This window comes from Tursiops truncatus, chromosome 14 (assembly GCF_011762595.2).
Source record: "Tursiops truncatus isolate mTurTru1 chromosome 14, mTurTru1.mat.Y, whole genome shotgun sequence".
Lineage (NCBI taxonomy): Eukaryota > Metazoa > Chordata > Mammalia > Artiodactyla > Delphinidae > Tursiops > Tursiops truncatus.
The window spans coordinates 58,245,850-58,258,948 of record NC_047047.1 but is presented as its reverse complement, the minus strand read 5'-3'; positions in this window follow the sequence as shown (position 1 = coordinate 58,258,948).

The window sequence follows — 13,099 nt, the reverse complement described above, 5'->3', positions numbered from 1 at the left end:
TGTCTGGTCTCATACTGTGCCAGGGGCATCGGAACTAACAGATGAAAGCCATCACTATGGAGATGTGTTGAGGAGGGGGGAGGGATGAGTAAAGACCTGCAGAATGGAGCAGGCAAAGCTTGTTCCAAACCAAGAGATGAGTCCTGTATCTCATCACGGGCAGCTGGCCCCTCTTGAGCCAGAATTTGTAAAAGCCTCAAATAACATCCAAAGAGAAGTCAGATCCTTGGTTCTAGCTCCTATTCTGCCACTATGTCGTTAGATAATCTAAAGTGATTACTTAACCTTGCCTGATAAATGTGGGGTTACAGACCGTCAGAGTTGGATAAAACCCTAGCACCTTGCCCATATTTTACGAACCACAAGTCAGAATATATTTGCCAAAACATCCTTATTCTGTTTCCAAGATCAAGAGGCTTTCAAAGGGGTATGGAGTGAATGTGGGCATACTGGAGTTTCTGGGACATGTAATGGTTCATAGTCACCGTCACAGGCAGAATATTGAAAATAGGACTGTTCCAGAAAGCCTGAGACAAGGGATGCAGGAATGGATGGCTTTCCAGCAGGACGTTCCTTCCCAGGTCACCACCACGTGGTCAGAGACACCTCCTTGAATATCTCCATGGGGGCTAGTTTTACTATTGAAGCAAAAAAAAAAAAAAAAAAAAAATCCACTTCCTAGTACCTTATTCCTCGGTCCCAATTTTGTCCTCTAATCCTATCCCCCCCCCAAAAAAATCTTCTCTTCTACGAAACTCCTGAATATTTAATAGAGAGACTGGTCTTGGCATGCCTTCTTTATCCTAAACCAGACATCCTTAGTTACTACAGCTGTTTCTTGGTTGCCAGGCCTGTCATCTGGATGACCTTTTAGCTAACTGTATGCTAATGGAACACACATCTTTTTAGAGAGATGGTTTGACCAGAGTCATGGCACACTTTAGCCACGAGGGGAAAGTCGAGGCTCCCTTAGTCCACCCTAGGAGAGGAGGCAGCTGGAATCTGGTTGAGGGTATGGAGTTGGGCATTCTTCTGACCTCTTCCACTCTCCTTTTCAGGATCTCCATCCTGCAGAAGCACATGCCTCCAGTCAAAAGGACCAGGACTTGCACCTTGCATGGGGATGGAACCTGCCCTTGCCCGCAGGACCAAGGTGAAGCCAGGAAAAGGAGATAGGGAGTGGCTGGCCTAGGGCTCTATTCTAGGCCAAGAGAAATAATGTGGTCGCTTTGCCAGGCCTTCTCACCAACCAAGTAAAAAGGTCAGATAAAGGGGGCCAAAGAGGTTTTTCACTTAGTTTGAGGGAAAAGGAGTGCTTGAAGCTCACCCAGCCGCGAGGGCTGGCCAAAACCCAGCCATCTCCGCCTCCTTTCAACAGAGGAATGGTGACAACCAGCAAAGAATAAGTATACTACAGTGAGATAGTTACATCCCTTGGCCCAGGTGCTGTGCTTGCTGTTAATGCAAACTTGGCATTTACCTTCTTGACCAGTTTCCCTGTTGGCTCATATCAGAACCATGGATGATAGGAAAAATGTTTTCCTAAATAAAACCAAACCTAGATCCTGCAAGGTTTAGCATCAGAAGGAGAAGTCAAAGAGGAAGGGATGGTTATCTAAGGAGCCCCGACTCCATCACTAACCTCTGGGTGCTCTCACTTCAGTTACCAAGTCAGTACTGCACTGGTACCCAGGGGCTACAGGCTTCTGTCCCAGCTCTAGTCTAAGAGTAGAACCACACCTTCCGTCGTCTGTTGGTTTTCTCTTGACTCTGCTAAGAACAAGTGGCATTGCCAGTTTGGGGGTTGGTTCCAACATAGCTAATTTGTCCCCGGAGTTCACAGCACTAAACCCCAATTCACTCAGTATCTGAGAGACCTACACATTTGCCCAAAGGGTCTGAAACAAGTCTTCACTAATCCCTCTTGGGTGCCTCATTTATACACCATTCTCCAGCCCTGTCCCCATTAGTCCCCTCATTGGCAATCTTGACATCCTCTATCTCTATACAAAGTGAGATCACTGGCTCTGCAGCCCACCCAAGTATGCCCTGCTCAGATCTCAGGATCAGATTTGAGAAATGTTCCTCCTCCTTAACAGAGTGACGTAATAAATGACTTCACCCTTCAGATAGGACCTTGCCTTTCATGGAGAGGGGTGCCCTTAAGCACAGTAACACAGTATTCACAAAGTAAACTAGATGGCCAGTCTAGTCTTGGGCCAGGAAAGGCTGCATACCCTTGGGCCTTCACTGAAGTATCTCTGGGCAGGTCTGGATGAGGGGCCACCTTGGAGGGGCTGCCTTCCCTCTGTGGCACCCAGGACCTGCTTCACGTAACAGGAGGTGCCAAGCAGCACGTGGCCTGTGGCCTGCAAGCTGAAGAGGACCCAAGAAAGAGCTTCCTTCAGGATGTGCTTAGCCCCAAGGCAGTGCAAACCATAGGAAAGGGAGCATGTGCCATAGAGGGCTGCCTTCAGGTTCAGGTAGCCAATGAAGTCCTGGGAATTCACCTGGTGCAGGTAGAAAGTTACACGGGTCTCATCGATCTTCTGGCCAGGCTAATGGAAGAGGGAGAATTGGTACCTAGGCCCCTGCTCTGATGGGGGCTGCACCTTCTGCACTGTGCCCTCTGCCAGGGCCCTAAAGTACTCTTCTGCCTCTCCGGTTGTGTCATTTTCGTCCAGAGCCGGGGGGAAGGGCTGGTCTGCCAGTCAAGGAGGTGCTCAATTCTGCGGCCAGATGCCCTTCCACACACTCTGGTCGGCATTACTTAGTCCATAGGTCAGGGCTCTGGGGGTCATCACACTTGCTCTTCACAAGCCTAAAATGACTGTTGTGAGGGAAAAAAATTGTAGGACATAATTCCAGCTTTAATACCCTTTCTGGAAAGAGGTGAGGATACAAATAAATGAGTATATGCCTATATGCAAAAATACATGAATTTTAAGTGCTTAGAAATGTTTAAGGGCTCATTTTCAGAGCCCTTAGGCAAAATCACCCCCTCTTAAATGAATTCCCACTTCTCGAAGGTGGAGCAGGTTCTGAGGGGAGCCCTGCCTCGGGCTGGGCAGGCGGCTTGGAGGGAGGGCTCACCCAGTTTCCCTGGCCGGGCCCAGCTGGCCCTCCGGAGGCCTGCTCCACTCAGACAGGAGTTGAAGGGCGGCCCATCTGCCCCGGGTTTGTAACCGCAAGGACACCCCTCCGCTTCGTCCCCCGGGAGGACCGCGCGCCCCGCCCCTCGCAGGCGCCGCTGCCGGGCTTCTGGCCACCAGGTGGCGCCACGCGGCGGCCCGCGCGCCGCTCCAGAAGCGGGGGCGGGTCCGGCAACGGAGGACCCGGGGTAACTGGCCTCCTGGGCCAACCCGCCCGACCGCACCCCGGGAGCTGGGTCCCGCCAAACCCGCGCTTGGGGCCAAGGGGCACAGGCGGCTTCAGCAGAATTGCTGAACAGTCTTGTAAAAAAAATTTCCAGCCCAGCCACCACTCCCAAATCAATTTAAAAATTAAAAATAAGTTGATACGGGAAGTTGCTGGCGAAAATGTACAGAACAGCTTGGATACAGGCAACAGCAGAGGTGCTGTTTAAGAAGGAGCGTGAGTTCTGGAGTCTTGACTGCGTTCAAATCTGCTTAACGACCTTGGGCACGTTATTTAACCTGCATATCACCTCATTGCCTCATCTGCAAATACCGGTAATTTACATAGAGCTTAACTCATGGGGTTGTTGACAGGAATTAAACGAATTGATACACTTACATACACGTGTATTTAATATATGTACAGATTAAATTATGTATACAAATTAAAATAACATGTGTATCTATACATTACATAAAATACATAATTACATATGTACGTAATATAAAGTTATATGCCAAGCACACAGTGAGCACCGATAATGTTAGCTATATTTTATATTTCAGTAAGCAATTTCTATGAATTATTTGTTTTTATTTTTTATTATTTTTAAAATTTATTTATTTTTGGCTGCGTTGGGTCTTCGTTGCTGCGTGTGGGCTTTTCTCTAGTTGCGGTGCGCGGGCTTCTCACTGTGGTGGCTTCTCTTGTTGCAGAGCACGGGCTCTAGAGCGCAGGCTCAGTACTTGTGGCGCAGGGGCTTAGTTGCTCCGCGGCATGTGGGATCTTCCCGGACCAGGGCTGGAACCCATGTCCCCTGCATTGGCAGGCGTATTCTTAACCACTGAGCCACCAGAGAAGTCCCAAATTATCTACTTTTAAAAACATCTTTCATTCAAACAAGACAAAGTCATACTTTCGGGGATTTTGTTAACTTTCTATATGGAAATTTTCAAATGTTTACAACAGTAGAGAAAATAGTATAATGAACCCCCATGGACCTATCACCTAGTTTCAATAATTATCAACACATGGCCAGTTCTGTTTCATCTGTACCCCACATCCTCTCCTCCAGTAAGTTGCAAATCCCAAATCTCATCTCATCACTTCATTTGTAAATACCTGACTATTCACAGTGCTTTTAAAGCTCAACGTTTATTTAATATTGTCTCTGTGCACAATCTGTTGTAGTCATCAGTCCAGAGACTTCCCATAACACAAGAATCTTTTCCACACCAGCATTTGACACAGAAATTGGAACTGAATATTGAATCAGCAGCAGCTTCTTTGCTGGAAAAGTATTTCCACTTCTCAAGAGATGTGTTCTCTCTACGGAAGGAACATTGCTTTCAGGCCCTGGCTCCCTCCCAGTGAGAATCCAAAGACTGCTCTTTAATCCATGGTGACCCACCCCAGGCTGAATTATCGCAGTTGGGGAAGATTTCTCCTAATTAGTCAGATTCCTGCACTCAGAGCAGGATATGATCCATTTTAAGAAGGAAACCACTTTTCCAGATGCTTGAAGATTTTAGGATATACACCCAATACTTCTGGGTGGCACGGGGTGGGGACCATTGGAACTACTGTCTCCTGGAGTGTTCTTTACACAATGCCAATGTCACTTTCACACTGAAAATTTAACCAAATTTTTCCCCTCAAGGCACCTTGGAAATGTGTTAACATTTTAAATTATTGACTTAAGGCGCGCACACACATACACACACACACTCACACACACACACACACACTTTAATTTGTGGTTTAAACAGGCTAATTGGATTCCCTCACCGAATCAACAGTTATAAAAACCTTAGTGCTGGCGGGGGGCGGGGGGTTGTTTTTGGTTTGGGGCATGCCACATGGCTTGTGGGATCTTGGGATCTTAGTTCCCCACCCAGGGATTGAACCTGGGCCCTCGGCAAAGAAACCGCGGAGTCCTAACCACTGGACAGCCAGGGAATTCCCTCTAGTGCTGTGTTTTTATATTTATAAAGTAGGCATCTGGGGCTTCCCTGGTGGCGCAGTGGTTGAGAGTCCGCCTGCCGATGCAGGGGACACGGGTTCGTACCCCGGTCCGGGAAGATCCCACATGCCGCGGAGCGGCTGGCCCCGTGAGCCATGGCCGCTGAGCCTGCGCGTCCGGAGCCTGTGCTCTGCAACGGGAGGGGCCACAACAGTGAGAGGCCCGCGTACCGCAAATAATAATAATAATAATAAAAATAAAGTAGGCATCTGTCTTCCTCTCATTCTCAAAACAGGAAAAAATGTGACCATGTTAAATCAAGCAGGGAGACTGTCTAGGTGTAGGGACATAATTCCCAATTCCTCCACTCTCTTTCAGCAAGCTGAATGAGTTATCATAATTACGCTTTTGACACTAGTGACCCCTTTTTCTGATCATTATTCTCCAGTCTCTGAGAGTCTCATAATGATCAGTTTCCAATTCCTACGGCCTCTGCACCTTGGGGATGAGACTCCTTAGGGATCAAGAGAGCTGAGCAGCAGTTGACTCTCTCCTGAGTCTGTCCTTCTATCAGGCTGCTGGCGCGCAAGGCAGAGACGTGGAGGGCCAGAGAGGATGTCTTAGGGACCAGGACCCTCACACGCTCCAGGAGAGGGGCAAGGAGGTGACCGTTATGTCCATGGCTGTTGGCCGATGAACTGAAGCCCAGATCAAGAACGCCTCACGATCATTTTCTGATTTTAAAATCCAAACTTGACAACCTTGATCCTTCCAGTAGATGTAATCATCCCCTTCTTCCCATTGCCATGGTGATCTGTGTACATTTCCTATGCCTTTGCATTAGATTTTTTTTTTTTTGAATAGATTTATTTATTTATTTATGGCTGCACTGGGTCTTCGTTGCTGCGCGCGGGCTCTCTCCAGTTGTGGCAAGCGGGGGCCACTCCTCATTGCGGTGCGCGGGCCTCTTACCACAGTGGCCTCTCTTGTTGCGGAGCACGTGCTCCAGGCGCGCGGGCTTCAGTAGTTGTGGCTTGCGGGCTCCAGAGAGCAGGCTCAGCAGCTGTGGCGCACAGGCCCAGCCGCTCCGCGGCATGTGGGATCTTCCCGGACCGGGGCACGAACCCATGTCCCTTGCATCGGCAGGCGGACTCTCAACCACTGCGCCACCAGGGAGGCCCAGCTCAGTTATCTTTTAATTCCTCAGTGGCCAGCCTCGTAGAAAGTAGGTGCCCAATAAACATTAGTTAACTTGATGACTCAAATCACAGGGGCAACTTGCTATTGACTTGACTTTCCTGAACACCATCTGCAGCATGGTACATGTTGGATTTTTTTTTAATGTCATTCAAAATCACCCTGGGTTTTGTTTGTTTTTAAATACAAATGCTCCAGATCCAAAAGTTCCTTGCTAAGGGAGGGATGTGCTAGCTTGAAGGTCTACTGGGGTACTATCAACTATAAAATCCAGGAACTACCAGAGGTAGCGCTGGTGAGAAAACACTGGTTGCAAAATGCAGCTCTTGACATCTGTCATCTATTTTCTCCTCCTTGGAGTCAGTTGCCCTCGGGCCAAAGTGGAATGGCCTGCCTTGGTCACTCAAGTACAGTAAAATGTGGAAGAAAGCCAGAACTGACCTTCAGAGCTCAGCAGCATCCTTCCAGTTAGAAGCAGCCCTTCTCTGTGTGATGGCAAAGCCCTGGCAACAATGCACAAGTGAAAGGTGTTATAGCCCATGGAGTTAAGGGTTAGAAGTAGGCATCCCTCCGCTGATTGCTGCACTCTGAGGGACCTGCTTCTCTTGCTGTCCCCACCAGCCCAGAGTTTGGCTGACTTTCTGGAAGTGTCCCTAACTATATCATTTCTTCTTCCACCCTAACCCACTAAGGCTTGCTGCATGGGACACGCTGCGTGGCATGCCCCTGATATTCATTTTCTCCAGCTGCGACAATTGCACTTCTTTTGAGAAGACTGCATACCGTCAGTAAGACGGTGTTAAAAAAGGGCTTAGGATAGGGTTTGGGCTTGTGTTCAGTGATTCTGGAGAGGGTTCAAGGAAGTGGGGCTCTGCTCTGGATTGGATGTTGTCAGGAAGCAGGGATGATCCTAGGATTGGTACCTTACTCATCTAGAAGGCAGGAGGAACAAGGCGAGCCCACAGCTGTAATTGCTAAAGAAGACAAAGTCACTCAGGACAAAGTTACCCAGGACAGGGGAATGTTTGGTGGCCATTTTTGTGGTCTGGACAATTTCTTGGCTTTGATTACGGTCAGACATGATTCCAGAGGGGTCCTGTTTTTGTCTCGATCCATTAGGATCACAGAGTGGTCTTCTCTGATACAGATGTTCAGTGAGACTGTTTGTGTTTAAGCAGAGTGCGCCCCAGACTGGCCAACAGTGGTGGGCCGGCTGCCTCTCCCTTTCTCACTCTCGCTCCGCTCCACTCTCTCGCTACGGCCGGCGTTATGGTTCACAGTTTGATGTCCCCGATCTCCATCCCTACTTCCAGCCCCGGCTGGACCCTGGGCCTTTCCCTTCACTGAATTTCTGCCTTCCCCACACAACTTAGCATTCATGGTGTGTGGGCCTTCCCCCGGAGGCGGATCCCACATAGAGGGCCCAGGCATTTCTGAAGAGTGGGACCAGCCTGGGAGGGCGGATGTGCTCGTGGAGCCCAGGCGAGCCCCCATGGTGACCACCCAGCAAAGGGTGATGGAGAAGGGGGAGGAAAGGCATTCCTCCTTCCCCAACAAAGGCGCTGCTGGGATTTCGGGAATCCGAGGGAACAGGGTGCCACCTTGCAGCTCTGGCAGAGGGCTGAGCATGGACAGCGCCCCCTCAGGGCAGGCATCTGCCTCGGAGCTGTGCTAAGGCCCCTTCCCAAATAGGAGAGGGCTGGGCTTGAAGTCACCCGGTGAGTTTTAGTGCAGAGCTGGGGGTACTGCAGAGTGAAAGATGGAGCCGTATGAGCCAACACACGTCCACACACTGGTGAGGCCTGAGGAAACAAAGGTTATGCTTTTTGTTTGTTTTACAAAAGCACTTTTAAAAATTATAATACACACTTATTGTAACAATTTAAACAAATTGAATTACAGAAAGATAAAAAAATAACAGTAATTCCCTCTTCCTCCTCTGTCCAACCCCACCCTCTTAAAGTAACTGGTGGCAGGATGTTGGTGTGTATCATTCCATACTTTTATTATACAAACACAGAACTGCCTATTTAGAGTCTCAGTTTTGCTTTTTTAAAAACATGATCATTCCCTTCATACTGTTCAACGCTTGCTTATTTTCACTTGACAATATGTCTTCTACACCTTTCCAAGTCAATACATATAAATGTGATTCAATCTATTTGATGATTACATAGTTTTCCATAGAATGGATGCGCCATGATTTACTAAATCAGCCCATTATCAATTCTGGCTCATGGTTATGTCTTATCAGCTTTGTTTGATGACTGTTTCCCCTGGGATAGTCTTATTTTAGTTGTAGTCTCCCAAATAACACAGAGCACATCTTAAATACAAATTTCCTTCCTAGAACCTAACACATCACTGCCTACACCCATCTCACATTTGACGTGACATGAATATTTTATTAATTTTGGAAATGCTCGTAATGTCTTCTTCTCATTTGCTAAAAGAAAACCAGTTCTTAGGGTGAGAGGCTCATATTTGGCACATTTACTGAGCAGGAGGAGATCATTTTTAATTTCCTAATCCCATATGGTACAAATTTTCTCCATATGTCAACCTCCCTCCCAACACGTGCCTCCTATTTTCCCATGGAATTATCCTTGTATCACTATAGAAAACATTTAACTTCTACTTGCATACCATAAAATTATTCAAGTTTCAGGATGAGGCTGCCTAATCCAACACCCTCATTTTAAAGATGAACCAAGTGAGGTTTGGAGGGATTCATAATTTGGCCAAAGTCACATACTTAGCAAAGTAGTTGGGGCTAGGAGTAGCCACTGGAGGGTTCTCTCCACTGCAGGAGGCAACCCTTCCAGGGCTTGGGGTGGTTGAAGCACAGCACATAGGAAATGGTATTTTTATATGTGGAGGATTTAAAGGTAGATCACTAATTTTTCTCGAAGACTTTTAAACAAATAACTGATTAGTGCCACTTAACCACCCATCCCTCTGAAGAAAGAACCCTTTGCACCAGACCAGAGTCTATAACTTTTTTTTTCCTCAGGAGGTATGCTCTTGCTTCAGCTTGCAGTTTTCTCTGCATTCCAGTAGCTAATTGAGTGATGAACACTCCTCTGTTCTTGCATTCCCCCTCAATCCTTGGCATTCCAGCGTGTCCTGGCCTGCAATTGAAGCTGCTTACCATCTGGTTATGTAAAGGTGGGGCCAGAAAGGAAATCCTTGTCAGGAGTGGATCCAGATTCGTAGGGCCTAAAGCTTATAAAATTTCTGAGATCATCTTCAATAGAAAATACAAAATATCTTATTTTTGCTATTTATACACAAACATATGAACACATCACTAGGCCTCCTCCCAGTGCCTTAGAAAGAACAAGGCCCTGGCAAGTGAGGGGTGCAGAAGCTTAATTTCTTAAAGCTTAGGGGCAAAATTGCCTCTGGGCCTTATATGAAGTAAAGTAGGACATACCTGGGGCACCCTTTTTCTTTTTTAATTAATTAATTTATTTATTTTTGGCTGCATTGGGTCTTCACTGCTGTGCGCAGGCTTTCTCTACTTGCGGTAAGCAGGGGCTACTCTTTGTTATGGTGTGCGGGCTTCTCATTGCAGTGGCTTCTCTTGTTGCAGAGCACGGACTCTAGGAGCGCGGGCTCAGTAGTTGTGGCTCGCAGGCTCTAGAGCGCAGGCTCAGTAGTTGTGGCGCACGGGCTTAGTTGCTCCGCGGCATGTGGGACCTTCCCAGACCAGGGCTCAAACCCGTGTCCCCTGCATTCGCAGGTGGATTCTTAACCACTGCGCCACCAGGGAAGCCCGGGGCACCCTTTCTAATCCCTCACATGGATCTGGACAGAGCTGCCCAGACCCCTCCAGGAGGAAGTACTCACAGCAACCAGAAGCCCCAGAGTTTTCAGGACAGTTCCAGTTTCAAATATTTTATCAGGCCATGTGTCAAAGGATGCATCTTGACTTTTCAAAAAATATAGGTGATAATGTTACAGGATGGAAGCATAAAAGACAAAGAAAACAGAGCGAAACCCTCCCCCCAAAAACCAGTGTCCCCACCCCTCCCCCCCACCAGTAAGTACAAATAGGGACAGAACTACCAATTGTTTCCTCTGGATGTTTTGTTTCCTGTCTCAGAATGGAAAGAATGAGTCCAGGAAGGACAATAACAGCACACAGCCTCTGCAGCCACAGAAGTTTCCACCTGCTAAGAAAACAGCAGGAATCTTTCAGGAAATCATCTTCCCTTATTGGGTAGCAATCATTATGTTGCCATGAAAACCTTGCCTTCTTAGACTTACATTGGATAAGAAATAAAACATACCCAGAAAGGACAAGTTGAGTTCAAAAGGCTGGAGAATTTCCCTCTAGTTCCTGTGCTCAGCTTTTTATTCCACAGTAACCAGAACCGAGATTTCAGAACACAATATTGAAGCAGCTGTGCTGTGTAGGACTCCCATGCCAAAGACTCAGGAAACCGTTCCACAGACTTCTCAGAGGCTGTCAGGGAACAGATGTGCAGTGTAAAGCTGTTCACCAAGCATTTATGAATCATCTGTGCGGGTCAGGAAAGAGGAGTTCATTTTGTTTTCCAGGGGACACCCTACATTTGAGAGACAGTGACACACATCACGCAGTTCCAGGGTCAGCCCAGTGCAATGCCTGCCTGTTCAGTAATAGTAATAGTGATCATAATAACAGTCATAACTACTGTTTATTGAGACTTACTTTATGCTTTAAATGTATTATCTCATTTAATTCTCATAACTTTATCAATATTCCTATTTTACCTAAAAGAAAACAAACCTAGAGATGTTAAGAAACATACCCAGTGTCATACAGCTAATAAGGGCTAAAGCTGGTGCTCAAACCAGTTCTATCAGACGGCAGAGGCCATTCATTTAACCACTGTACTTTCCTGTCTCTTTTAATAGGCAACAGATGGATTGCTGAGTCATTAACTCAAGAAGGAAAAAAAAAGCAGAATTCAGTTAAATATATCCACAAAGATTAGCCAATCCCTGCTTAGTGTTGACATCAGCAGAAAAACTGCTTTAGGCCAAGCTCCATTCTCTCACCGGTCCCAGCATGAGAATCACCTGGGCACGTGTGAAAAAGGCCAATTCCTGGGCCACCCTGGAGCTACTGAGTCAGAATCTCTGGGAATGGGGCCTCAGAAACTTCACTTTACATACCCAACACCCACCCACTCCCAGGCAACTCTACAGAATGATGAGGTTTGAGAACAGCTGCTTCTAGGATGGCCATTCTCCTGGCTCACCTGGAAGAACCAATTTATATCTGTTGTCCTGGCATAAGTATCAATAGTGCCCCCCTTTATTCTCCTAAGTGTTTCAGTTTAGACAATCAATTTGCATATACAGTTGGCCCTCTGTATCCCTGGGTTCCACATTCATGGATTCAACCAACTGCAGATCAAAAATATTAGGGAAAAAAAATTCCAGAAAATTTCAAAAAGCAAAACGTGAATTTGCCATGCTGGCAACAATATATTAATACATAGCATTTACATTGTATTTGCAACTATTTACATAGCATTTACACTGAATTAGCTATTACAAGTAATCTAGAGACAATTTTTAAAATATTTATTTATTTTTGGCTGCGTTGGGTCTTCACTGCTGCGCGCGGGCTTTCTCTAGTTGCAGCAAGTGGGGGCTACTGTTCGTTGCGATGCACTGGCTTCTCATTGCGGAGGCTTCTTTTGCTGCGGAGCACAGGATCTAGGCACTTGGGCTTCAGTAGTTGTGGCACGTAGGCTCAGTAGTTGTGGGTTGCGGGCTCTAGAGTGCAGGCTCGGTAGCTGTGGCGCACGGGCTTAGTTGCTCCGCGGCATGTGGGATCTTCCCGGACCAGGGATCCAACCTTCATTGGCCGGCGGATTCTTAACCACTGCGCCACCAGGGAAGTCCCTAGAGACAATTTTTTTTTTTTTTCTTTGCGGTACGCGGGCCTCTCACTGCTGTGGCCTCTCCCGTTGCGGAGCACAGGCTGCAGACGCGCAGGCTCAGCTGCCATGGCTCACGGGCCCAGCCACTCCGCGGCATGTGGGATCTTCCCGGACCGGGGCACGAACCCGTGTCCCCTGCATCGGCAGGCGGACTCTCAACCACCGCGCCACCGGGGAAGCCCACCTAGAGGCAACTTAAAGTATACAGAAGGAAGTGCATAGGTTACATGCAAACACTACATCACTTTATATGAGGGACTTGAGCATCCTTGGATTTTGGTATCCACAAGGGGTCCTGGAACCAATCCCTCTGGGATACCAAGAGACGACTATATATTTCTGTATTTTTTGTACCAAAGTCAGACCATATTATATATACTATTTTATAACATGGATTTTTATTTAATGATTACTACTGTTCCATATAAATAAAATTTAATCTTTTCTAATACCAATCCATATTCAGATTTCCTCAGTCATCCCTAAAATGTCCTATATATCTGGCTTAAACAGTCCACACATTGCATCATAATAATTTTCTCTTCTGAAATAGTAACAGTTTCTCTCTTCATAACACTGATTTATTAAACAGACCAAGCCAGATGTGCTATGGTCTGTGCCATCTTTTAGATTTTTCTGG